The sequence below is a fragment of the Euprymna scolopes genome, chromosome 11 (assembly GCF_053919585.1).
Source record: "Euprymna scolopes isolate OS-2025 chromosome 11, ASM5391958v1, whole genome shotgun sequence".
NCBI lineage: Eukaryota > Metazoa > Mollusca > Cephalopoda > Sepiida > Sepiolidae > Euprymna > Euprymna scolopes.
This window is the reverse complement of record NC_136492.1, coordinates 2,140,821-2,163,836: the sequence shown is the minus strand read 5'-3', so window position 1 is coordinate 2,163,836 and position 23,016 is coordinate 2,140,821. Positions and strand designations below refer to the sequence as shown.

The 23,016-nt window shown below is 37.2% G+C and overlaps 22 non-coding genes across 22 annotated transcripts; 16 read left to right on the top strand and 6 right to left on the bottom strand.

The window, feature by feature from the left end:
* Window positions 1-5,332: 5,332 nt before the first annotated feature.
* On the bottom strand, window positions 5,333-5,406 carry Trnat-cgu (transfer RNA threonine (anticodon CGU)). Its single transcript has one exon. It is a non-coding gene; the product is annotated as a tRNA-Thr (tRNA).
* Window positions 5,407-6,482: 1,076 nt separating this feature from the next.
* Trnan-auu (transfer RNA asparagine (anticodon AUU)) lies at window positions 6,483-6,556 on the bottom strand. Its single transcript has one exon. It is a non-coding gene; the product is annotated as a tRNA-Asn (tRNA).
* Window positions 6,557-6,918: 362 nt separating this feature from the next.
* On the bottom strand, window positions 6,919-6,992 carry Trnak-uuu (transfer RNA lysine (anticodon UUU)). Its single transcript has one exon. It is a non-coding gene; the product is annotated as a tRNA-Lys (tRNA).
* A 1,657-nt stretch (window positions 6,993-8,649) lies between these two features.
* On the bottom strand, window positions 8,650-8,723 carry Trnat-ugu (transfer RNA threonine (anticodon UGU)). Its single transcript has one exon. It is a non-coding gene; the product is annotated as a tRNA-Thr (tRNA).
* Window positions 8,724-11,285: 2,562 nt separating this feature from the next.
* Trnat-agu (transfer RNA threonine (anticodon AGU)) lies at window positions 11,286-11,359 on the bottom strand. The gene has a single exon. It is a non-coding gene; the product is annotated as a tRNA-Thr (tRNA).
* Window positions 11,360-11,573: 214 nt separating this feature from the next.
* Window positions 11,574-11,647, bottom strand: Trnat-agu (transfer RNA threonine (anticodon AGU)). The gene has a single exon. It is a non-coding gene; the product is annotated as a tRNA-Thr (tRNA).
* Window positions 11,648-14,277: 2,630 nt separating this feature from the next.
* On the top strand, window positions 14,278-14,351 carry Trnak-uuu (transfer RNA lysine (anticodon UUU)). The gene has a single exon. It is a non-coding gene; the product is annotated as a tRNA-Lys (tRNA).
* A 1,218-nt stretch (window positions 14,352-15,569) lies between these two features.
* Trnat-agu (transfer RNA threonine (anticodon AGU)) lies at window positions 15,570-15,643 on the top strand. Its single transcript has one exon. It is a non-coding gene; the product is annotated as a tRNA-Thr (tRNA).
* Window positions 15,644-16,433: 790 nt separating this feature from the next.
* On the top strand, window positions 16,434-16,507 carry Trnat-agu (transfer RNA threonine (anticodon AGU)). The gene has a single exon. It is a non-coding gene; the product is annotated as a tRNA-Thr (tRNA).
* A 214-nt stretch (window positions 16,508-16,721) lies between these two features.
* Window positions 16,722-16,795, top strand: Trnat-cgu (transfer RNA threonine (anticodon CGU)). Its single transcript has one exon. It is a non-coding gene; the product is annotated as a tRNA-Thr (tRNA).
* Window positions 16,796-17,009: 214 nt separating this feature from the next.
* On the top strand, window positions 17,010-17,083 carry Trnat-agu (transfer RNA threonine (anticodon AGU)). Its single transcript has one exon. It is a non-coding gene; the product is annotated as a tRNA-Thr (tRNA).
* A 1,222-nt stretch (window positions 17,084-18,305) lies between these two features.
* Window positions 18,306-18,379, top strand: Trnar-ccu (transfer RNA arginine (anticodon CCU)). Its single transcript has one exon. It is a non-coding gene; the product is annotated as a tRNA-Arg (tRNA).
* Window positions 18,380-18,737: 358 nt separating this feature from the next.
* On the top strand, window positions 18,738-18,811 carry Trnat-agu (transfer RNA threonine (anticodon AGU)). Its single transcript has one exon. It is a non-coding gene; the product is annotated as a tRNA-Thr (tRNA).
* Window positions 18,812-18,880: 69 nt separating this feature from the next.
* On the top strand, window positions 18,881-18,954 carry Trnat-agu (transfer RNA threonine (anticodon AGU)). The gene has a single exon. It is a non-coding gene; the product is annotated as a tRNA-Thr (tRNA).
* A 70-nt stretch (window positions 18,955-19,024) lies between these two features.
* Trnat-ugu (transfer RNA threonine (anticodon UGU)) lies at window positions 19,025-19,098 on the top strand. The gene has a single exon. It is a non-coding gene; the product is annotated as a tRNA-Thr (tRNA).
* Window positions 19,099-19,168: 70 nt separating this feature from the next.
* Trnat-agu (transfer RNA threonine (anticodon AGU)) lies at window positions 19,169-19,242 on the top strand. Its single transcript has one exon. It is a non-coding gene; the product is annotated as a tRNA-Thr (tRNA).
* A 357-nt stretch (window positions 19,243-19,599) lies between these two features.
* Window positions 19,600-19,673, top strand: Trnat-agu (transfer RNA threonine (anticodon AGU)). The gene has a single exon. It is a non-coding gene; the product is annotated as a tRNA-Thr (tRNA).
* Window positions 19,674-20,602: 929 nt separating this feature from the next.
* Window positions 20,603-20,676, top strand: Trnat-agu (transfer RNA threonine (anticodon AGU)). The gene has a single exon. It is a non-coding gene; the product is annotated as a tRNA-Thr (tRNA).
* A 70-nt stretch (window positions 20,677-20,746) lies between these two features.
* On the top strand, window positions 20,747-20,820 carry Trnat-ugu (transfer RNA threonine (anticodon UGU)). Its single transcript has one exon. It is a non-coding gene; the product is annotated as a tRNA-Thr (tRNA).
* Window positions 20,821-21,754: 934 nt separating this feature from the next.
* Trnat-ugu (transfer RNA threonine (anticodon UGU)) lies at window positions 21,755-21,828 on the top strand. The gene has a single exon. It is a non-coding gene; the product is annotated as a tRNA-Thr (tRNA).
* A 70-nt stretch (window positions 21,829-21,898) lies between these two features.
* Window positions 21,899-21,972, top strand: Trnak-uuu (transfer RNA lysine (anticodon UUU)). Its single transcript has one exon. It is a non-coding gene; the product is annotated as a tRNA-Lys (tRNA).
* Window positions 21,973-22,762: 790 nt separating this feature from the next.
* Trnat-ugu (transfer RNA threonine (anticodon UGU)) lies at window positions 22,763-22,836 on the top strand. The gene has a single exon. It is a non-coding gene; the product is annotated as a tRNA-Thr (tRNA).
* Window positions 22,837-23,016: the final 180 nt, after the last annotated feature.

The following is a 23,016-nucleotide window of genomic DNA, read 5'->3' as shown; positions in this document are numbered from 1 at the left end:
ATAAAACAAGTGTTAAATGAGAATAAAAGGATCCAGAGGGATTCGGAACCTCGATCTCCAGTTTACTAGACTGGCAATCTAACCAACTGAGCCACGGAGCCGATATATTAATGAAATAATAAATATTATTATGTATCATTGATGATAAAACAAGTGTTAAACGAGAATAAAAGGATCCAGATGGATTCGGACCCTCGACCTCCAGTTTACTAGACTGGCGCTCTAACCAACTGAGCCATGGAGCAAATATATAAATCAAACAATAAATATGATTATGTATCATTAATGATAAAACAAGTGTTAAACGAGAATAAAAGGCTCCAGAGGGATTCGGACCCTCGACCTCCAGTTTACTAGACTGGCGCTCAAACCAACTGAGCTATGGAGCCGATATATTAATGAAACAATAAATATGATTATGTATCATTAATAATAAAACAAGTGTTAAACGAGAATAAAAGGCTCCAGAGGGGTTCGGACCCTCGATCCAGTTTACTAGACTGGCGCTCAAACCAACTGAGCTATGGAGCCGATATATTAATGAAACAATAAATATGATTATGTATCATTAATGATAAAACAAGTGTTACAGGAGAATAAAAGTTTCCAGATGGATTCGGTCACTCGACTTCCAGTTTACTATACTGGCGCTCAAACCAACTGAGCTATGGAGCCGATATATTAATGAAACAATAAATATGATTATGTATCATTAATGATAAAACAAGTGTTAAACTAGAATAAAAGGCTCCAGAGGGATACGGACCCTCGACCTTCAGTTTACAAGACTGGCGCTCTAACCAACTGAGCTATAGAGCCGATATATTAATGAAACAATAAATATGATTATGTATCATTGATGATAAAACAAGTGTTAAACGAGAATAAAAGGCTCCAGAGGGATACGGACGCTCGACCCTCAGTTTACTAGACGGCGCTCAAACCAACTGAGCTATGGAGCCGATATATTAATGAAACAATAAATATGATTATGTATCATTAATGATAAAACAAGTGTAAAACCAGAATAAAAGGCGCAGAGGGATTCGGACCCTAGACCTCCAGTTTACTAGACTGGCGCTCAAACCAACTGAGCTATGGAGCCGATATATTAATGAAACAATAAATATGATTATGTATCATTAATGACAAAACAAGTGTTAAACGAGAATAAAAGGCTCCAGAGGGATATTGACCCTCGACCTTAGGTTTACAAGACTGGCGCTCTAACCAACTGAGCTATGGAGCCGATATATTAATGAAACAATAAATATGATTATGTATCATTAATGACAAAACAAGTGTTAAACGAGAATAAAAGGCTCCAGAGGGATACGGACCCTCGACCTTCAGTTTACTAGACTGGCGCTCAAACCAACTGAGCTACGGAGCCGATATATTAATGAAACAATAAATATGATTATGTATCATTAATGATAAAACAAGTGTTAAACTAGAATCAAAGGCTCCAGAGGGATTCGGACCCTACACCTCCAGTTTACTAGACTGGCGCTCAAACCAACTGAGCTATGGAGCCGATATATTTATGAAACAATAAATATGATTATGTATCATTAATGATAAAACAAGTGTTAAACAAGAATGAAAGGCTCCAGAGGCATTTGGACCCCCGACCTCCAGTTTACTAGACTGGCGCTCAAACCAACTGAGCTATGGAGCCGATATATTAATGAAACAATAAATATGATTATGTCTCATTAATGATAAAACAAGTGTTAAACGAGAATAAAAGGCTCCAGAGGGATTCGAACCCTCGACCTCCAGGTTACTAGACTGGCGCTCAAACAAACTGAGCTATGGAGCCGATATATTAATGAAACAATAAATATGATTATGTATCATTAATGATAAAACAAGTGTTAAACGAGAATAAAAGGCTCCAGAGGGGTTCGGACCCTCGATCCAACTTAGTAGACTGGCGCTCAACCCAACTGAGCTCTTGAGCCGATATATGAATGAAACAATAAATATGATTATGTATTATTAATGATAAAACAAGTGTTACACAATAATAAAAGGCTCCGAAGGGATTCGGAACCCCGACCTCCAGTTTACTAGACTGGCACTCTAACCGACTGAGATATGGAGCCGATATATTAATGAAATAATAAATATGATTATGTATCATTAATGATAAAACAAGTGTTAAACGAGAATAAAAGGATCCAGAGGGATTCGGACCCTGGACCTCCAGTTTACTAGACTGGCGCTCAAACCAACTGAGCTATGGAGCCGATATTTTAATGAAACAACAAATATGATTATGTATCATTAATGATAAAACAAGTGTTAAACGAGAATAAAAGGATCCAGAGGGATTCGGAACCTTGACCCCCAGTTTACTAGACTGGCGCTCAAACCAACTGAGCAATGGAGCCGATATATTGATGAAACAATAAATATGATTATGTATCATTAATGATAAAACAAGTGTTACACGAAAATAAAAGTCTCCAGATGGATTCGGACCCTCGACCTCAAGTTTACTAGGCTGGCGTTCAAACCAACTGAGCTATGGAGCCGATATATTAATGAAACAATAAATATGATTATGTATCATATATGATAGAACAAGTGTTAAATGAGAATAAAAGGATCCAGAGGGATCCGGAACCTCGATCTCCAGTTTACTAGGCTGGCACTCTAACCAACTGAGCTACGGAGCCGATATATTAATGAAACAATAAATATGATTATGTATCATTGATGATAAAACAAGTGTTAAACCAGAATAAAAGGATCCAGATGGATTCGGACCCTCGACCTCCAGTTTACTAGACTGGCGCTCTAACCAACTGAGCCATGGAGCCGATATATTAATGAAACAATAAATATGATTATGTATCATTAATGATAAAACAAGTGTTAAACGAGAATAAAAGGCTCCAGTGGGATTCGGACCCTCGACCTCCAGTTTACTAGACTGGCGCTCAAACCAACTGAGCTATGGAGCCGATATATTAATGAAACAATACATATGATTATGTATCATTAATGATAAAACAAGTGTAAAACGAGAATAAAAGGCTCCAGAGGGATTCGGTCACTCGACCTCCAGTTTACTATACTTGCGCTCAAACCAACTGAGCTATGGAGCCGATATATTAATGAAACAATAAATATGATTATGTATCATTAATGATAAAACAAGTGTTAAACGAGAAAAAAAGGCTCCAGAGGGATTCGGACCCTCGACCTCGAGTTTACTAGACTGGCGCTCAAACCAACTAAGCTATGGAGCCGATATATAAATGAAACAATAAATATGATTATGTATCATTAATGATAAAACAAGTGTTAAACGAGAATACAAGGCTCCAGAGGGATTCGGACCCTGTACCTCCGGTTTACTAGACTGGCGCTCAAACCAACTGAGCTATGGAGCCTATATATTAATGAAGCAATAAATATGATTATGTATCATTAATGATAAAACAAGTGTTAAACGAGAATAAAAAGAATCCAGAGGGATTCGGACCCTAGACCTCCAGTTTACTAGACTGGCGCTCAAACCAACTGAGCTATGGAGCCGATATATTAATGAAACAATAAATATGATTATGTATCATTAATGATAAAACAAGTGTTACACGAGAATAAAACGCCCCAGAGGGATACGGACCCTCGACCTTCAGTTTACTAGACTGGTACTCAAACCAACTGAGCTATGGAGCCGATATATTAATGAAACAATAAATATGATTATGTATCATTAATGATAAAACATTTGTTAAACGCGAATAAAAGGATCCAGATTGATTCGGACCCTCGACCTCCAGTTTACTAGACTGGCGCTCTAACAAACTGAGCTATGGAGCACGTATATTAATGAAACAATAAATATGATTATGTATCATTAATGATAAAACAAGTGTTAAACGAGAATAAAAGTCTCCAGAGGGATTCGGACCCTCGACCCCCAGTTTACTAGACTGGCGCTTAAACCAACTGAGCTATGGAGCCGATATATTAATGAAACAATAAATATGATTATGTATCATTAATGATAAAACAAGTGTTACACGAGAATAAAAGGCTCCAGAGGGATACGGACCCTCGACCTTCAGTTTACTAGACTGGTGCTCAAACCAACTGAGCTATGGAGCCGATATATTAATGAAACAATAAATATGATTATGTATCATTTATGATAAAACAAGTGTTACACGAGAATAAAAGGCTCCAGAGGGATACGGACCCTCGACCTTCAGTTTACTAGACTGGTGCTCAAACCAACTGAGCTATGGAGCCGATATATTAATGAAACAATAAATATGATTATGTATCATTAATGATAAAATAAGTGTTACACAAGAATAAAAGGCACCAGAGGGATTCGGACCCTCGACCTCCAGTTTACTAGACTGGCGCTCAAACCAACTGAGCTATGGAGCCGATATATTAATGAAACAATAAATATGATTATGTATCATTAATGATAAAACAATGGTTAAACGAGAATAAAAGGCTCCAGAGGGATTCGGACCCTGGACCTCAAGTTTACTAGACTGGCGCTCAAACCAACTGAGCTATGGAGCCGATATATTAATGAAACAATAAATATGATTATGTATCATTAATGATAAAACAAGTTTTAAACGAGAATAAAAGGCTCCAGAGGGATTCGGTTCCTCGACCTCCAGTTTACTAGACTGGCGCTCAAACCAACTGAGCTATGGAGCCGATATATTAATGAAACAATAAATTTGATTATGTATCACTAATGATCAAACAAGTGTTAAACGAGAATAAAAAGAATCCAGAGGGATTCGGACCCTAGATCTCCAGTTTACTAGACTGGCGCTCAAACTAACTGAGCTGGGGAGCCGATATATTAATGAAACAATAAGTATGAAAAACAAGTGTTAAACGAGAATAAAAGACTCCAGAGGGATTCGGACCCTCGACCTTCAGTTTACTAGACTGGTGCTAAAACCAACTGAGCTATGGAGCCGATATATTAATGAAACAATAAAAAGATTATGTATCGTTAATGATAAAACAAGTGTTAAACCAGAATAAAAGGTTCCAGAGCGATTCGGACCCTTGACATTCAGTTTACTAGACTGGCGCTCAAACCAACTAATCTAAGGAGCCGATATATTTATGAAACAATAAATATGATTATGTATCATTAATGATAAAACAAGTGTTAAACGAGAATAAAAGGATCCAGAGTGATTCGGACCCTCGACCTCCAGCTTACTAGACTGGCGCTCTAACCAACTGAGCTATGGAGCCGATATATTAATGAAACAATAAATATGATTATGTATCATTAATGATAAAACAAGTGTTAAACGAGAATAAAAGGCTCCAGAGGGATTCGGACCCTCGACCTCCAGTTTACGAGACTAGCGCTCAAACCAACTGAGCTATGGAGCCGATATATTAATGAAACAATAAATATGATTATGTATCATTAATGATAAAACAAGTGTTAAACGAGAATAAAAGGCTCCAGAGGGGTTCGGACCCTCGATCCAGTTTACTAGACTGGCGCTCAAACCAACTGAGCTCTGGAGCCGATATATTAATGAAACAATAAATATTATTATGTATCATTAATGATAAAACAAGTGTTAAACAATAATAAAAGGCTCCGAAGGGATTCGGAACCTTTACCTCCAGTTTACTAGACTGGCACTCTAACCAACTGAGCTATGGAGCCGATATATTAATGATATAATAAATATGATTATGTATCATTAATGATAAAACAAGTGTTAAACGAGAATAAAAGGATCCACAGTGATTCGGACCCTCGACCTCCAGTTTACTAGACTGGCGCTCAAACCAACTGAGCTATGGAGCCGATATATTAATGAAACAATAAATATGATTATGTATCATATATGATAAAACAAGTGTTAAATGAGAATAAATGGCTCCAGAGTGATACGGACCCTCGACCTCCAGTTTACTAGACTGGCGCTCAAACCAACTGAGCTATGGAGCCGATATATTAATGAGACAATAAATATGATTATGTCTCATTAAGGATAAAACAAGTGTTAAACGAGAATAAAAGGTTCCAGAGGGATTCGGACCCTCGACAACCAATTTACTAGACTGGCGCTCTAACCAACTGAGCTATTGAGCCGATATATTAATGAAACAATAAATATGATTACGTATCATTAATGATAAAACAAGTGTTAAACGAGAATAAAAGGCTCCAGAGGGATTCGGACCCTCGACCTCCTGTTTACTAGACTGGCGCTCAAACCAACTGAGCTATGGAGCCGATATATTAATGAAACAATAAATATGATTATGTATCATTAATGAGAAAACAAGTGTTAAACGAGAATAAAAGGCTCCAGAGGGATTCGGACCCTCAACCTCCAGTTTACTAGACTGGCACTCCAACCAACTGAGCTACAGAGCCAATATATTTATGAAACAATAAATATGATTATGTATCGTTAATGATAAAACAAGTGCTAAACGAGAATAAAAGACTCCAGAGGGATTCGGACACTCGACCTCCAGTTTAATAGACTAGCACTCTAACCAACTGAGCTATGGAGCCGATATATTAATGAAACAATAAATATGATTATGTATCATTAATGATAAAACAAGTGTTAAACGAGAATAAAAGGCTCCAGAGGTATTCGGACCCTCGACCCCCAGTTTACTAGACTGGCGCTCAAACCAACTGAGCTATGGAGCCGATATATTAATGAAACAATAAATATGATTATGTATCATTAACGATAAAACAAGTGTTAAACGAGAATAAAAGGCTCCAGAGGGGTTCGGACCCTCGACCTCCAGTTTACTAGACTGGCGCTCAAACCAACTGAGCTAGTGAGCCGATATATTAATGAAACAATAAATATGATAATATATCATTAATGATAAAAACAAAAAGTGTTACACAAGAATAAAAAGCTCCAGAGGGATTCGGACCCTTGACCTCCGGTTTAAAAGACTGGCGCTCTAACCAACTGAGCTATGGAGCCGATATATTAATGAAACAATAAATATGATTATGTATCACGAATGATAAAATTAGTGTTACACAAGAATAAAAGGCTCCAGAGGGATTCTGACCCTGGACCTCCGGTTTAAAAGACTGGCGCTCTAACAAACTGAGCTATGGAGCCGATATATTAATGAAACAATAAATATGATTATGTATCATTAATGATAAAATAAGTGTTAAACTAGAATAAAAGGCTCTAGAGGAATCCGGATCCTCGACCTACAGTTTACTAGACTGGCGCTATAACCAACGGAGGTATGGAGCCGATATATTAATGAAACAATAAATATGATTATGTATAATTAATTATAAAAAAAAATGTTACACAAGAATAAAAGGCTCCAGAGGGATTCGGACCCTAAACCTCCAGTTTACTAGACTGGCGTTCAAACCAACTGAGCCATGGGCCGATATATTAATGAAACAATAAATATGATTATGTATCATTAATGATAAAACAAGTGTTAAACGAGAATAAAAGGATCCAGAGGGATTCGGACCCTCGACGTCCAGTTTACTAGACTGGTGCTCAAACCAACTGAGCTATGGAACCGATATATTAATGAAACAATAAATATGATTATGTATCATTAATGATAAAACAAGTGTTAAATGAGAATAAAAGGCTCCAGAGGGATTCGAAACCTCGATCTCCAGTTAACTAGACTGGCACTCTGACCAACTGAGCTACGGAGCCGATATAGTAATGAAACAATAAATATGATTATGTATCATTAATGATAAAACAAGTGTTAAACGAGAATACAAGGATCCAGAGGGATTCGGACCCTCGACCGCCAGTTTACTAGACTGGCGCTCTAACAAACTGAGCTATGGAGCCGATATATTAAAGAAACCATAAATAGGATTAAGTATCATTAATGATAAAACAAGTGTTAAACGAGAATAAAAGGCTACAGAGGGGATCGGACCCTCGACCTCCAGTTTACTAGACTGGCGCTCAAACCAACTAAGCTAGTGAGCCGATATGTTAATGAAACAATAAATATGATTATGTATCATTAATGATAAAAAAAAAGTGTTACACAAGAATAAACGGCTCCAGAGGGATTCGGACCCACGACCTCCAGTTTACGGGACTGGCGCTCTAACAAACTGAGCTATGGAGCGTATATGCAAATGAAACAATAAATATGATTATGTATCATTAATGATAAAATAAGTGCTAAACGAGAATAAAAGGCCCAAGAGGGATTCGGACACTCGACCTCCAGTTTACTCGACTGGCGCTCAAACCAACTGAGCTATGGAGCCGATATATTAATGAAACAATAAATATGATTATGTATCATTAATGATAAAACATGTGTTACACAAGAATAAAAGGCTCCAGAGGGATTCGGGCCCTCGACCTCCAGTTTACTAGACTGGTACTCTAACCAACTGAGCTATGGAGCCGATATAATTATGACACAACAAATATGATTATGTATCATTAATGATTAAAAAAAGTGTTACACAAGAATAAAAGACTCCAGAGAGGTTCGGACCCTCGACCTCCGGTTTACAAGACTGGCGCTCTAACTAAATGAGCAATGCAGCCCATATATTAATGAAACAATAAATATGATTATGTGTCATAATGATAAAAAAAAGTGTTATACATGAATAAAAGGCTCCAGAGGGATTTGAACCCTCGACCACCAGTTTACAAGACTGGCGCTCTAACCAACTGAGCTATAGAGCAGATATATTAATGAAACAATAAATATGATTATGTATCATTAATGATAAAAAAAAGTGTTAAACAAGAATAAAAAGCTCCAGAAGAATCCGGACCCTCGAACTCCAGTTTACTAGACTGGCGTTCTAACCAACTGAGCTATGGAGCCGATATATTAATGAAACAATAAATATGATTATGTATCATTAATGATAAAAAAAAAGTGTTACACAAGAATGAAAGGCTCCAGAGGGATTCGGACCCTCGACCTCCAGTTTACAAGACTGGCGCTCTAACCGACGTTGTTATGGGGCCGATATATTAATGAAACAATAAATATGATTATGTATCATTAATGATAAAAAAAAGTGTTACACACGAATAAAAGGCTCCAGAGGGATTCGGACCCTCCACCACCGGTGTACAAGACTGGCGCTCTAACAAACTGAGCTATGGAGCCGATATCTAAATGAAACAATAACTATGATTTCGTATCATTAATGATTAAAAAAAAAAGTATTACACAAGAATAAAAGACTCAAGAGGGATTCGGACCCTCGACCTCCAGTTTACTAGACTGACGCTCTAACCTACTGAGCTATGGAGCCGATATATTAATGAAACAATAAATATTATTATGTATCATTAATGATAAAAAAAGAAAGTGTTACACAAGAATAAAAGGCACCAGAGGTATTCGGACCCTCGACCTCCAGTTTACTAGATTGGCGCTCTAACCAACTAAGCTATGGAGCCGATATATTAATGAAACAATAAATATTATTATGTATCATTAATGATTAAAAAAAATTGTTACACAAGAATAAAAGGCTCCAGAGGGATTGGGACCCTAGACCTCCAGTTTACTAGACTGGCGCTCTAACCACCTTAGCTATGGAGCCGATATATTAATGACACAATAAATATGATTATGTATCATTAATGATAAAAAAAAGTGTTACACAGGAATAAAAGTCTCCAGAGGGATTCGGACCCTCGACCTCCAGTTTACTAGACTGGCGCTCTAACAAACTGAGCTATGGAGCCGATATATTAATGAAACAATAAATATGATTATGTATCATTAATGATTAAAAAAAAAGAGTTACACATGAATAAAGTCTCCGTAGGGATTTGCACCCTAAACCTCCAGTTTACTAGACTGGCGCTCTAACAAACTGAGCTATGGAGCCGATATATTAATGAAACAATAAATATGATTATGTATCATTAATGAAAAATAAAAAAGTGTTACACAAGCATAAAAGGCTCCAGAGGACTCCGGAGCCTCGACCTCCAGTTTACTAGACTGGCGCTCTACCCAACTGAGCTATGGAGCCGATGTATAGAAAACAAAAAATATGATTATGTATCATTAATGATTAAAACAAAAATGTTACACAAGAATAAAAGGCTCCAGAGGGATTCGGACCCTAGACCTCCAGTTTACTAGACTGGCGCTCTAACAAACTGAGCTATGGAGCCGATATATAAATGAAACAATAAATATGATTATGTATCATTAATGATTAAAAAAAAAGTGTTACACAAGAATAAAAGGCTCCAGAGGGATTCGGACCCTCGACCTCCAGTTTACTAGACTGGCACTCTAACAAACTGAGCTATGGAGCCGATATATTAATGAAACAATAAATATGATTATGTATCATTAATGATTAAAAAAAAGTGTTACAAAAGAATAAAAGGCTCCAGAGGGATTGTGACCCTCGACCTTCAGTTTACTAGACTGGCGCTCTAACAAACTGAGCTATGGAGCCGATATATTAATGAAACAATAAATATGATTATGTATCATTAATGATTAAAAAAAAAGTCTTACACAAGAATAAAAGGCTCCAGAGGGATTCGGACCCTCGACCTCCAGTTTACTAGACTGGCGCTCTAACAAACTGAGCTATGGAGCCGATATATTAATGAAACAATAAATATGATTATGTATCATTAATGATTTTAAAAAAAGTGTTACGCAAGAATATAAGGCTCCAGAGGGATTCGGACCCTCGACCTCCAGTTTACTAGACTGGCGCTCTAACAACCTGAGCTATGGAACCGATATATTAATGAAACAATAAATATGATTATGTATCATTAATGATTAAAAAAAAAGTGTTACACAAGACTAAAAGGCTCCAGAGGGATTCGGACCCTCGACCTCCTCTTTACTAGACTGGCGCTCTAACAAACTGAGCTATGGAGCCGATATATTAATGAAACAATAAATATGATTATGTATCATTTATGATTAAAAAAAAAGTGTTACACAAGAATAAAAGGCTCCAGAGGGATTCAGACCCTCGACCTCCAGTTTACTAGACTGGCGCTCTAACAAACTGAGCTATGGAGCCGATGTATTAATGCAACAATAAATATGATTATGTATCATTAATGATTAAAAAAAAAGTGTTACACAAGAATAAAAGGCTCCAGAGGGATTCGGACCCTCGACCTCCAGTTTACTAGACTGGCGCTCTAACAAACTGAGCTATGGAGCCGATATATTAATAAAACAATAAATATGATTATGTATCATTAATCATTCAAAAAAAAGTGTTACACAAGAATAAAAGGCTCCAGAGGGATTCGGACCCTCGACCTCCAGTTTACTAGACTGGCGCTCTAACCAACTGAGCTATGGAGCCGATGTATTAATGAAACAATAAATATGATTATGTACCATAATGATAAAAAAAAGTGTTACAAAAGAATAAACGGCTCCAGAGGGATTCGGACCCTAGACCTCCAGTTTACTAGACTGGCGCTCTAACCAACTGAGCTATGGAGCCGATGTATTAATGAAACAATAAATATGATTATGTACCATTAATGATAAAAACAGTGTTACACAAGAATAAAAGGCTCCAGAGGGATTCGGACCCTCGACCTCCAGTTTACTAGACTGGCGCTCTAACCAACTGAGCTATGGAGCCGATGTATTAATGAAACAATAAATATGATTATGTACCATTAATGATAAAAAAAGTGTTACACAAGAATAAAAGGCTCCAGAGGGATTCGGACCCTAGACCTCCAGTTTACTAGACTGGAACTCTAACCAACTGAGCTATGGAGCCGATGTATTAATGAAACAATAAATATGATTATGTACCATTAATGATAAAAAAAGTGTTACACAAGAATAAAAGGCTCCAGAGGGATTCGGACCCTAGACCTCCAGTTTACTAGACTGGCGCTCTAACCAACTGAGCTATGGCGGTGATGTATTAATGAAACAATAAATATGATTATGTATCATTAATGATTAAAAAAAAAGTGTTACACAAGAATAAAAGGCTCCAGAGGGATTCGGACCCTAGACCTCGAGTTTACTAGACTGGCGCTCTAACCACCTTAGCTATGGAGCCGATATAGTAATGACACAACAAATATGATTGTGTATCATTAATGATAAAAAAAAAGTGTTACACAGGAATAAAAGTCTCCAGAGGGATTCGGACCCTCGACCTCCAGTGTACTAGACTGGGGTCTCTAACAAACTGAGCTAGGGAGCCGATATATTAATGAAACAATAATTATGATTGTGTATCATTAATGATAAAATAAGTGTTACACAAGAATAAAAGGCTCCAGAGGGATTCGGACCCTCGACCTCCAATGTACTAGACTGGCGCTCTAACCAACTGAGCTATGGAGCCGATATATTGATGAAACAATAAATATGATTATGTATCATTAATGATAAAACAAGTGTTACACAAGAATAAAAGGCTCCAGAGGGATTCGGACCCTCCCCCTCCAATTTACTAGACTGGCGCTCTAACCAACTGAGCTATGGAGCTAATATATTAGTGAGACAATAAATATGATTATGTATTATTAATGATAAAATAAGTGCTCAACGAGAATAAAAAGTTTTAGAGGGATTCGGACCCTCGACCTCCAGTTTACTAGCCTGGCGCTCTAACCAACTGAGCTATGGAGCCGATATATTAATGAAACAATAAATATGATTATGTATCATTAATGATAAAACAAGTGTTAAACGAGAATAAAAAGCTCCTGAGGGATTCGGACCTTGGACTTCCGGTTCAAAAGACTGGCGTTCTAACAAACTGAGCTATGGAACCGATATATAAATGAAACAATACATATTATTATGTATCATTAATGATAAAATCAGGGTTACACAAGAATAAAAAGCTCCTGAGGGATTAAGACCCGCGACCTCCAGGTTACTAGACTGGCGCTCTAACCAATTGAGCAATAAAGCAAGTATATTAATGAAACAATAAATATGATTATGTATCATTAATGATAAAACAAGTGTTAAATAAGAATAAAAGGCTCCAGAGGGATTCGGACCCTCGACCTTCAGTATACAAGACTGGCGCTCTAACCAACTGAGCTATGGCGCCCATATATTAATGAAACAATAAATATGATTATGTATCATTAATGATTAAAATAAGTGTTACACAATAATAAAAGGCTCCAGAGGGATTCGGACATTCGACCTCCACTTTACTAGACTAGCGCTCTAACCAACTGAGCTATGGAGCCGATATATTAATGAAACAATAAATATGATTATGTATCATTAATGATAAAATAAGTGTTACATCCGAATAAAAGGCTCCTGAGTGATTCGGACCTTCGACTTCCAGTTTAATAGACTGGCGCTCTAACCAACTCAGCTATGGAGCCGATATATTAATGAAATAATAAATATGATTGTGTATCATTAATGATGGTTAGAGAGCCACACTAGTAAACGGGAGGTCGAGGGTCCGAATTCCTCAGGAGCCTTTATTCTTGTGTAACACTTTTTTTTATCATTAACGAGACATAATAATATGTATTGTTTCATTAATATATCGGCTCCATAGCTCAGTTACTTAAAACCCCCGTCTAGTAAAATGGAGGTCGAGGGTCCGAATCCCTCTTGAGTGTTTTATTCTTGTGTAACACTTTTTTTTTTCATTAATGATACATAATCATATTTATTGTTTCATTAATATATCGGCTCCATAGCTCAGTTGGTTAGAGCGCCAGTCTAGTACACAGGAGGTTTAGGGTCCGCATCCCTCTGGAGCCTTTTATTCTCGTTTAACACTTATTTTATCATTAATGATACATAATCATATTTATTATTTGGTAAATATATCGGCTCCATAGCTCAGTTGGTTAGAGCGCTAGTCTAGTAAAGTGGAGGTCGAATGTCCGAATCCCTCTGGAGCCTTTTATTCTTGTGTAACACTTATTTTAATCATTAATGATACATAATCATATTTATTGTTTCATTAATATATGGGCGCCATAGCTCAGTTGGTTAGAGCGCCAGTCTTGTATACTGAAGGTCGAGGGTCCGAATCCCTCTGGAGCCTTTTATTCTTATTTAACACTTGTTTTATAATTAATGATACATAATAATATTTATTGTGTTATTAATATATCGGCTCCATAGCTCAGTTGGTTAGAGAGCCAGTCTTGTAAACTAGAGGTCGATGGTCCGAAAACCTCTGGAGCATTTTATTCTTGTGTAACACTTTTTTTTATCATTAATGATACATAATCATATTTATTGTTTCATTAATATATCGGCTCCATAGCTCAGTTGGTGAGAGCGCCAGTCTTTTAAACTTGAGGTCGAGGGTCCGAATCCCTCTGGAGCCTTTTATTCTTGTTTAACACTTGTTTTATCATTAATTATACATAAACATATTTATTGTTTCATCAATATATCGGCTCCATAGCTCAGTTTGTTAGAGCGCCAGTCTAGTAAACTGGAGTTCGAGGGACCGAATCCCTCTGGAGCCTTTTATTCTCGTTTAACACTTGTTTTATCATTAATGATACATAATCATATTTATTATTTGATTAATATATCGGCTCCATAGCTAAGTTGGTTAGAGCGCCGGTCTAGTAAACTGGAGGTCGAGGGTCCGAATCCTGCTGGTGCCTTTTATTCTCGTTTAACACTTGTTTTATCATTAATGATACATAATCAGATTTATTATTTCGTAAATATATCGGCTCCATAGCTCAGTTTGTTAGAGCGCCGGTCTAGTAACTGGAGGTCGAGGGTCCGAATCACTCTGGAGCCTTTTATTATCGTTTAAAACTTGTTTTATCATTAATGATACATAATCATATTTATTATTTCATAAATATATCGGCTCCATAGCTCAGTTGGTAAGAGCGCCAGTCTAGTACACTGGAGGTCGAGGGTCCGAATCCCTCAGGAGCCTTTTATTCTCGTTTAACACTTATTTTTATCATTAATGATACATACTCATATTTGTTATTCATAAAAATATCGGCTCCATAGCTCAGTTGGTTAGAGCGCCAGTCTAGTAAACTGGAGGTCGAGGGTCCGAATCCCTCTAGAGCCTTTTATTCTCGTTTAACACTTGTTTTATCATTAATGATACATAATCATATTTATTTTTCCATAGATATATCGGCTCCATAGCTCAGTTGGTTAGAGCGCCAGTCTAGTAAACTGGAGGTCTAGGGTCCGAATCCCTCTGGAGCCGTTTATTCTTTTGTAACACTTTTTTTTATCATTATGGTACATAATCATATTTATTGTTTCATTAATACATCGGCTCCATAGCTCAGTTGGTTAGAGCGCCAGTCTAGTAAACTGGAGGTCGAGGGTCCGAATCCCTCTAGAGCCTTTTATTCTCGTTTAACACTTGTTTTATCATTAATGATACATAGTCATATTTATTTTTCCATGAATATATCGGCTCCATAGCTCAGTTGGTTAGAGCGCCAGTCCTGTAAACTGGTGGTCCAGGGTCCGAATCCCTCTGGAGCCTTTTATTCTCGTTTAACACTTGTTTTATCATTAATGATACATAATCATATTTGTTTCATAAATATATCGGCTCCATAGCTCAATTGGTTAGAGCGCCAGTCTAGTAAACTGGAGGTCGAGGGTCCGAATCCCTCTGGAGCCTTTTATTCTCGTTTAACACTTGTTTTATCGTTAATGATACATAATCATATTTATTATTTTATAAATATATCGGCTCCATAGCTCAGTTGGTTAGAGCGCCAGTCTTGTAAAGTGGAGGTAAAGGGTCCAAATCCCTCTGGAGCCTTTTATTCTCGTTTAACACTTATTTTATCATCAATGATACATAATCATATTTATTATTTCATAAATATATCGGCTCCATAATTCAGTTTGTTAGAGCGCCAGTCTTGTAAACTGGAGGTCGAGGGTCCGAATCCCTCTGGAGCCTTTTATTCTCGTTTAACACTTATTTTATCATTAATGATACATAATCATATTTATTATTTCATAAATATATCGGCTCCATAGCTCAGTTTGTCAGAGCGCCAGTCTTGTAAACTGGTGGTCCAGGGTCCGAATCCCTCTGGGGCCTTTTATTCTCGTTCAACACTTATTTTATCATTAATGATACATAATCATATTGATTATTTCATAAATATATCGGCTCCATAGCTCAGTTTGTTAGAGTGCCAGTCTTGTAAACTGGAGTTCCAGGGTCCGAATCCCTCTGGAGCCTTTTATTCTCGTTTAACACTTGTTTTATCGTTAATGATACACATTGATATTTATTATTTCATAAATATATCGGCTCCATAGCTCAGTTGGTTAGAGCGCCAGGCTTGTAAACTGGAGGTCCAGGGTCCGAATCCCTCTGGAGCCCTTTATTCTCGTTTAACACTTGTTTTATCATTAATGATACATAATCATATGTATTATTTCATAAATATGGCGGCTCCATAGCTCAGTTGGTTAGAGCGCCAGTCTAGTATACTGGAGGTCGAGGGTCCGAATCCCTCTGGAGCCTTTTATTCTCGTTTAACACTTGTTTTATCGTTAATGATACATAATCATATTTATTATGTCATAAATATATCGGCACCATAGCTCAGTTGGTTAGAGCGCACGTCCTGTAAACTGGTGGTCCAGGGTCCGAATCCCTCTGGAGCCTTCTATTCTCGTTTAACACTTGTTTTATCGTTAATGATACATTATCATATTTATTATTTCATAAATATATCGGCTCCATAGCTCAGTTGGTTAGAGCGCCTGTCTCGTATACTGGAGGTCGAGGGTCCGAATCCCTCTGAAGCCTTTTATTCTCGTTTAACACTTGTTTTATCGTTAATGATACATAATCATATTTATTATTTCATAAATATATCGGCTCCATAGCTCAGTTGGTTAGAGCGCCAGTCTTGTAACCTGGTGGTCCAGGGTCCGAATCCCTCTGGAGCCTTTTATTCTCGTTTAACACTTGTTTTATCATTAATGATACATAATCATACTTATTAGTTCATAAATATATCGGCTCCATAGCTCAGTTGGTTAGAGCGCCAGTCTAGTAAACTGGAGGTCGAGGGTCCGAATCCCTCTGGAGCCTTTTATTCTCGTTTAACACTTATTTTATCGTTAATGATACATAATCATATTTATTATTTCATAAATATATCGGCTCCATAGCTCAGTTGGTTAGAGCGCCAGTCTAGTAAACTCGAGGTCGAGGGTCCGAATCCCTCTGGAGCCTTTTATTCTCGTTTAACACTTATTTTATCATTAATGATACATAATCATATTTATTGTTTCATTAATATATCGGCTCCATAGCTCAGTTGGTTAGAGCGCCAGTCTAGTAAGCTTGAGGGCGAGGGTCCGAATCCCTCCGGAGCCTTTTATTCTCGTTTAACACTTGTTTTATCAATAATGATACATAATCATATTTATTATTTCATACATATATCGGCTCCATAGCTCATTTGGTTAGAACGCTAGTCTAGTAAACTGGAGGTCGAGGGTCCGAATCCCTCTGGAGCCTTTTATTCTCGTTTAACACTTGTTTTATCATTAATGATACATAATCATATTTATTATTTCATAAATATATCGGTTCCATAGCTCAGTTGGTTAGAGCGCCAGTCTAGTAAACTGGAGGTCGAGGGTCCGAATCCCACTGGCGCCTTTTATTCTCGTTTAACACTTGGTTTATCGTTAATTGTACATAATCATATTTGTTATTTCATAAATATGTCGGCTCCATAGCTTAGTTCGTTAGAGCGCCAGTCTAGTAAACTGGAGGCCGAGGGTCCGAATCCCTCTGGAGCCTTTTATTCTCGTTTAACACTTATTTTATCGTTAATGATACATAATCATATTTATTATTTCATAAATATATCGGCTCCATAGCTCAGTTGGTTAGAGCGCAAGTCTAGTACACTGGAGGGGGAGCGTCCTAATCCCTCTGGAGCCTTTTATTCTCGTTTAACACCGGTTTTATCATTAATGATACATAATCATATTTATTAGTTCATAAATATATCGGCTCCATAGCTCAGTTGGTTAGAGCGCCAGTCTAGTATACTGGAGGTCGAGGGTCCGAATCCCTCTGGAGCTTTTTATTCTCGTTTAACACTTGTTTTATCGTTAATGATACATAATCATATTTATTATTTCATAAATATATCGGCTCCATATCTCAGTTGGTTAGAGCGCCAGTCTTGTAAACTGGAGGTCGAGGGTCCGAATCCCTCTGGAGCCTTTTATTCTCGTTTAACACTTATTTTATCATTAATGATACATAATCATATTTATTAGTTCATAAATATATCGGCTCCATAGCTCAGTTGGTTAGAGCGCCAGTCTCCTATACTGGAGGTCGAGGGTCCGAATCCCTCTGAAGCCTTTTATTCTCGTTTAACACTTGTTTTATCGTTAATGATACATAATCATATTTATTATGTCATAAATATATCGGCTCCATAGCTCAGTTGGTTAGAGCGCCAGTCTTGTAACCTGGTGGTCCAGGGTCCGAATCCCTCTGGAGCCTTTTATTCTCGTTTAACACTAGTTTTATCATTAATGATACATAATCATACTTATTAGTTCATAAATATATCGGCTCCATAGCTCAGTTGGTTAGAACGCCAGTCTAGTAAACTGGAGGTCGAGGGTCCGAATCCCTCTGGATGCTTCTATTCTCGTTTAACACTTGTTTTATCATTAATGATACATAATCATATTTATTGTTTCATAAATATATCGGCTCCATAGCTCAGTTGGTTAGAGCGCCAGTCTAGTAAACTGGAGGTCGAGGGTCCGAATCCCTCTGGAGCCTTTTATTCTCGTTTAACACTTGGTTTATCGTTATGATACATAATCATATTTATTATTTCATAAATACGTCGGCTCCATAGCTTAGTTGGTTAGAGCGCCAGTCTAGTAAACTGGAGGTCGAGGGTCCGAATCCCTCTGGAGCCTTTTATTCTCGTTTAACACTTATTTTATCGTTACTGATACATAATCATATTTATTATTTCATAAATATATCGGCTCCATAGCTCAGTTGGTTAGAGCGCCAGTCTTGTAAACTGGAGGTCGAGGGTCCGAATCCCTCTGGAGCCTTTTATTCTCGTTTAACACTTATTTTATCATTAATGATACATATTCATATTTATTGTTTCATTAATATATCGGCTCCATAGCTCAGTTGGTTAGAGCGCCAGTCTAGTAAGCTGGAGGTCGAGGGTCCGAATCCCTCTGGAGCCTTTTATTCTCGTTTAACACTTGTTTTATCAATAATGATACATAATCATATTTATTATTTCATAAATGTATCGGCTCCATAGCTCAGTGTGTTAGAGCGCCAGTCTAGTAAACTGGAGGTCGAGGGTCCGAATCCCTCTGGATCCTTTTATTCTCGTTTAACACTTGTTTTATCATTAATGATACATAATCATATTTATTATTTCATAAATATATCGGCTCCATAGCACAGTTGGTTAGAGTACCAGTCTAGTAAACTGGAGGTCGAGTGTCCGAATCCCTCTGGAGCCTTTTATTCTCGTTTTGCACTTGTTTTAACATTATGATACATAATCATATTTATTATTTCATAATTATATCGGCTCCATAGCTCAGTTGGTTAGAGCGCCAGTCTAGTAAACTGGAGGTCGAGGGTCCGAATCCCTCTGGAGCCTTTTATTCTCGTTTAACACTTGGTTTATCGTTAATGATACATAATCATATTCATTATTTCAGAAATATATCGGCTCCATAGCTTAGTTGGTTAGAGCGCCAGTCTAGTAAACAGGAGGTCGAGGGTCGGAATCCCTCAGGAGCCTTTTATTCTCTTTTAACACTTATTTTATCATTAATGATACATAATCATATTTATTATTTCATAAATATATCGGCTCCATAGCTCAGTTGGTTAGAGCGCCAGTCTTGTAAACTGGAGGCCCAGGGTCCGAATCCCTAAGGAGCCTTTTATTCTCGTTTAACACTTATTTTGTCATTAATGATATAATCATATTTATTATTTGATATATGTATCGGCTCCATAGCTCAGTTTGTTAGAGCGCCAGTCTAGTAAACTGGAGGTCGAGGGTCCGAATCCCTCTGGAGCCTTTTATTCTCGTTTAACACTTATTTTATCATTAATGATACATAATCATATTGATTATTTCATAAATATATCGGCTCCATAGCTCAGTTTGTTAGAGTGCCAGTCTTGTAAACTGGAGCTCCAGGGTCCGAATCCCTCTGGAGCCTTTTATTCTCGTTTAACACTTATTTTATCATTAATGATACATAATATTTAGTATTTCATAAATATATCGGCTCCATAGCTCAGTTGGTTAGAGCGCCAGTCTAGTAAACTGGAGGTCGAGGGTCCGACTCCCTCTGGAGCCTTTTATTCTCGTTTAACACTTGTTTTATCGTTAATGATACATAATCATATTTATTATTTCATAAATATATCGGCTCCATAGCTCAGTTGGTTAAAGCGCCAGTCTTGTAAACTGCAGGTACAGGGTCCGAATCCCTCTGGAGCCTTTTATTCTCGTTTAACACTTATTTTATCATTAATGATACATAATCATATTTATAATTTCATAAATATATCGGCTCCATAGCTCAGTTGGTTAGAGCGCCAGTCTAGTAAACTGGAGGTCGAGGGTCCGAATCCCTCTGGAGCCTTTTATTCTCGTTTAACACTTGTTTTATCGTTAATGATACATAATCATATTTATTATTTCATAAATATATCGGCTCCATAGCTCAGTTGGTTAGAGCGCCAGTCTTGTAAACTGGAGGTCCAGGGTCCGAATCCCTCTGGAGCCTTTTATTCTCGTTTAACACTTGTTTTATCGTTAATGATACATAATCATATTTATTATTTCATAAATATATCGGCTCACTAGCTCAGTTTGTTAGAGCGCCAGTCTTGTAAACTGGAGGTCCAGGGTCCGAATCCCTCTGGAGCCTTTTATTCTCGTTTAACACTTATTTTATCATTAATGATACACAATTATATTTATTATTTCATAAATATATCGGCTCACTAGCTCAGTTGGTTAGAGCGCCAGTCTTGTAAACTGAAGGTCGCGGGTCCGAATCCCTCTGGAGCCTTTTATTCTCGTTTAACACTTATTTTATCATTAATGATACATAATCATATTTATTATTTCATAAATATATCGGCTCCATAGCTCAGTTGGTTAGAGCGCCAGTCTAGTAAACTAGAGGTCGAGGGTCCGAATCCCTCTGGAGCCTTTTATTCTCGTTTAACACTTATTTTATCATTAATGATACATAATCATATTTATTATTTCATAAATATATCGGCTCCATAGCTCAGTTCGTTAGAGCACCATTCTTGTAAACTGGAGGTCGAGGGTCCGAATCCCTCTGGATCCTTTTATTCTCGTTTAACACTTATTTTATCATTAATGATACATAATCATATTTATTATTTGGTAAATATATCGGCTCCATAGCTCAGTTGGTTAGAGCGCCAGTCTTGTATACTGGAGGTCGAGGGTCCGAATCCCTCGTGAGCCTTTTATTCTCGTTTAACACTTGTTTTATCATTAATGATACATAATCATATTTATTATTTCATAAATATATCGGCTCCATAGCTCAGTTGGTTAGAGCGCCAGTCTAGTAAACTGGAGGTCGAAGGTCCGAATCCCTCTGGAGCCTTTTATTCTCGTTTAACACTTATTTTATCATTAATGATACATAATCATATTAATTATTTCATAAATATATCGGCTCCATAGCTCAGTTGGTTAGAGCGCCAGTCTTGTAAACTGGAGGTCGAGGGTCCGAATCCCTCTGGAGCCTTTTATTCTCGTTTAACACTTATTTTATCATTAATGATACATAATCATATTTATTAGTTCATAAATATATCGGCTCCATAGCTCAGTTGGTTAGAGCACCAGCCTTTTAAACTGGAGGTCCAGGGTCCGAATCCCTCCGGAGCCTTTTATTCTCGTTTAACACTTGTTTTATCGTTAATGATACATAATCATATTTATTATTTCATAAATATATCGGCTCCATAGCTCAGTTGGTTAAAGCGCCAGTCTTGTAAACTGCAGGTCCAGGGTCCGAATCCCTCTGGAGCCTTTTATTCTCGTTTAACACTTGTTTTATCGTTAATGATACATAATCATATTTATTATTTCATAAATATATCGGCTCCATAGCTCAGTTTGTTAGAGCGCCAGTCTTGTAAACTGGAGGTCGAGGGTCCGAATCCCTCTGGAGCCTTTTATTCTCGTTTAACACTTATTTTATCATTAATGATACACAATTATATTTATTATTTCATAAATATATCGGCTCACTAGCTCAGTTGGTTAGAGCGCCAGTCTTGTAAACTGGAGGTCGCGGGTCCGAATCCCTCTGGAGCCTTTTATTCTCGTTTAACACTTATTTTATCATTAATGATACATAATCATATTTATTATTTCATAAATACATCGGCTCCATAGCTCAGTGGGTTAGAGCGCCAGTCTTGTAAAATGGAGGTCGAGGGTCCGAATCCCTCTGGAGCCTTTTATTCTCGTTTAACACTTATTTTATCATTAATGATACATAATCATATTTATTAGTTCATAAATATATCGGCTCCATAGCTCAGTTGGTTAGAGCGCCCGTCTAGTAAACTGGAGCTCGAGGGTCCGAATCCCTCTGGAGCCTTTTATTCTCGTTTAACACTTATTTTATCATTAATGATACATAATCATATTTATTATTTCATAAATATATCGGCTCCATAGCTCAGTTGGTTAGAGCGCCAGTCTTGTAAACTGGAGGTCGAGGGTCCGAATCCCTCTGGAGCCTTTTATTCTCGTTTAACACTTATTTTATCATTAATGATACATAATCATATTTATTAGTTCATAAATATATAGGCTCCATAGCTCAGTTGGTTAGAGCGCCAGTCTAGTAAACTGGAGGTCGAGGGTCCGAATTCCTCTGGAGCCTTTTATTCTCGTTTAACACTTATTTTATCATTAATGA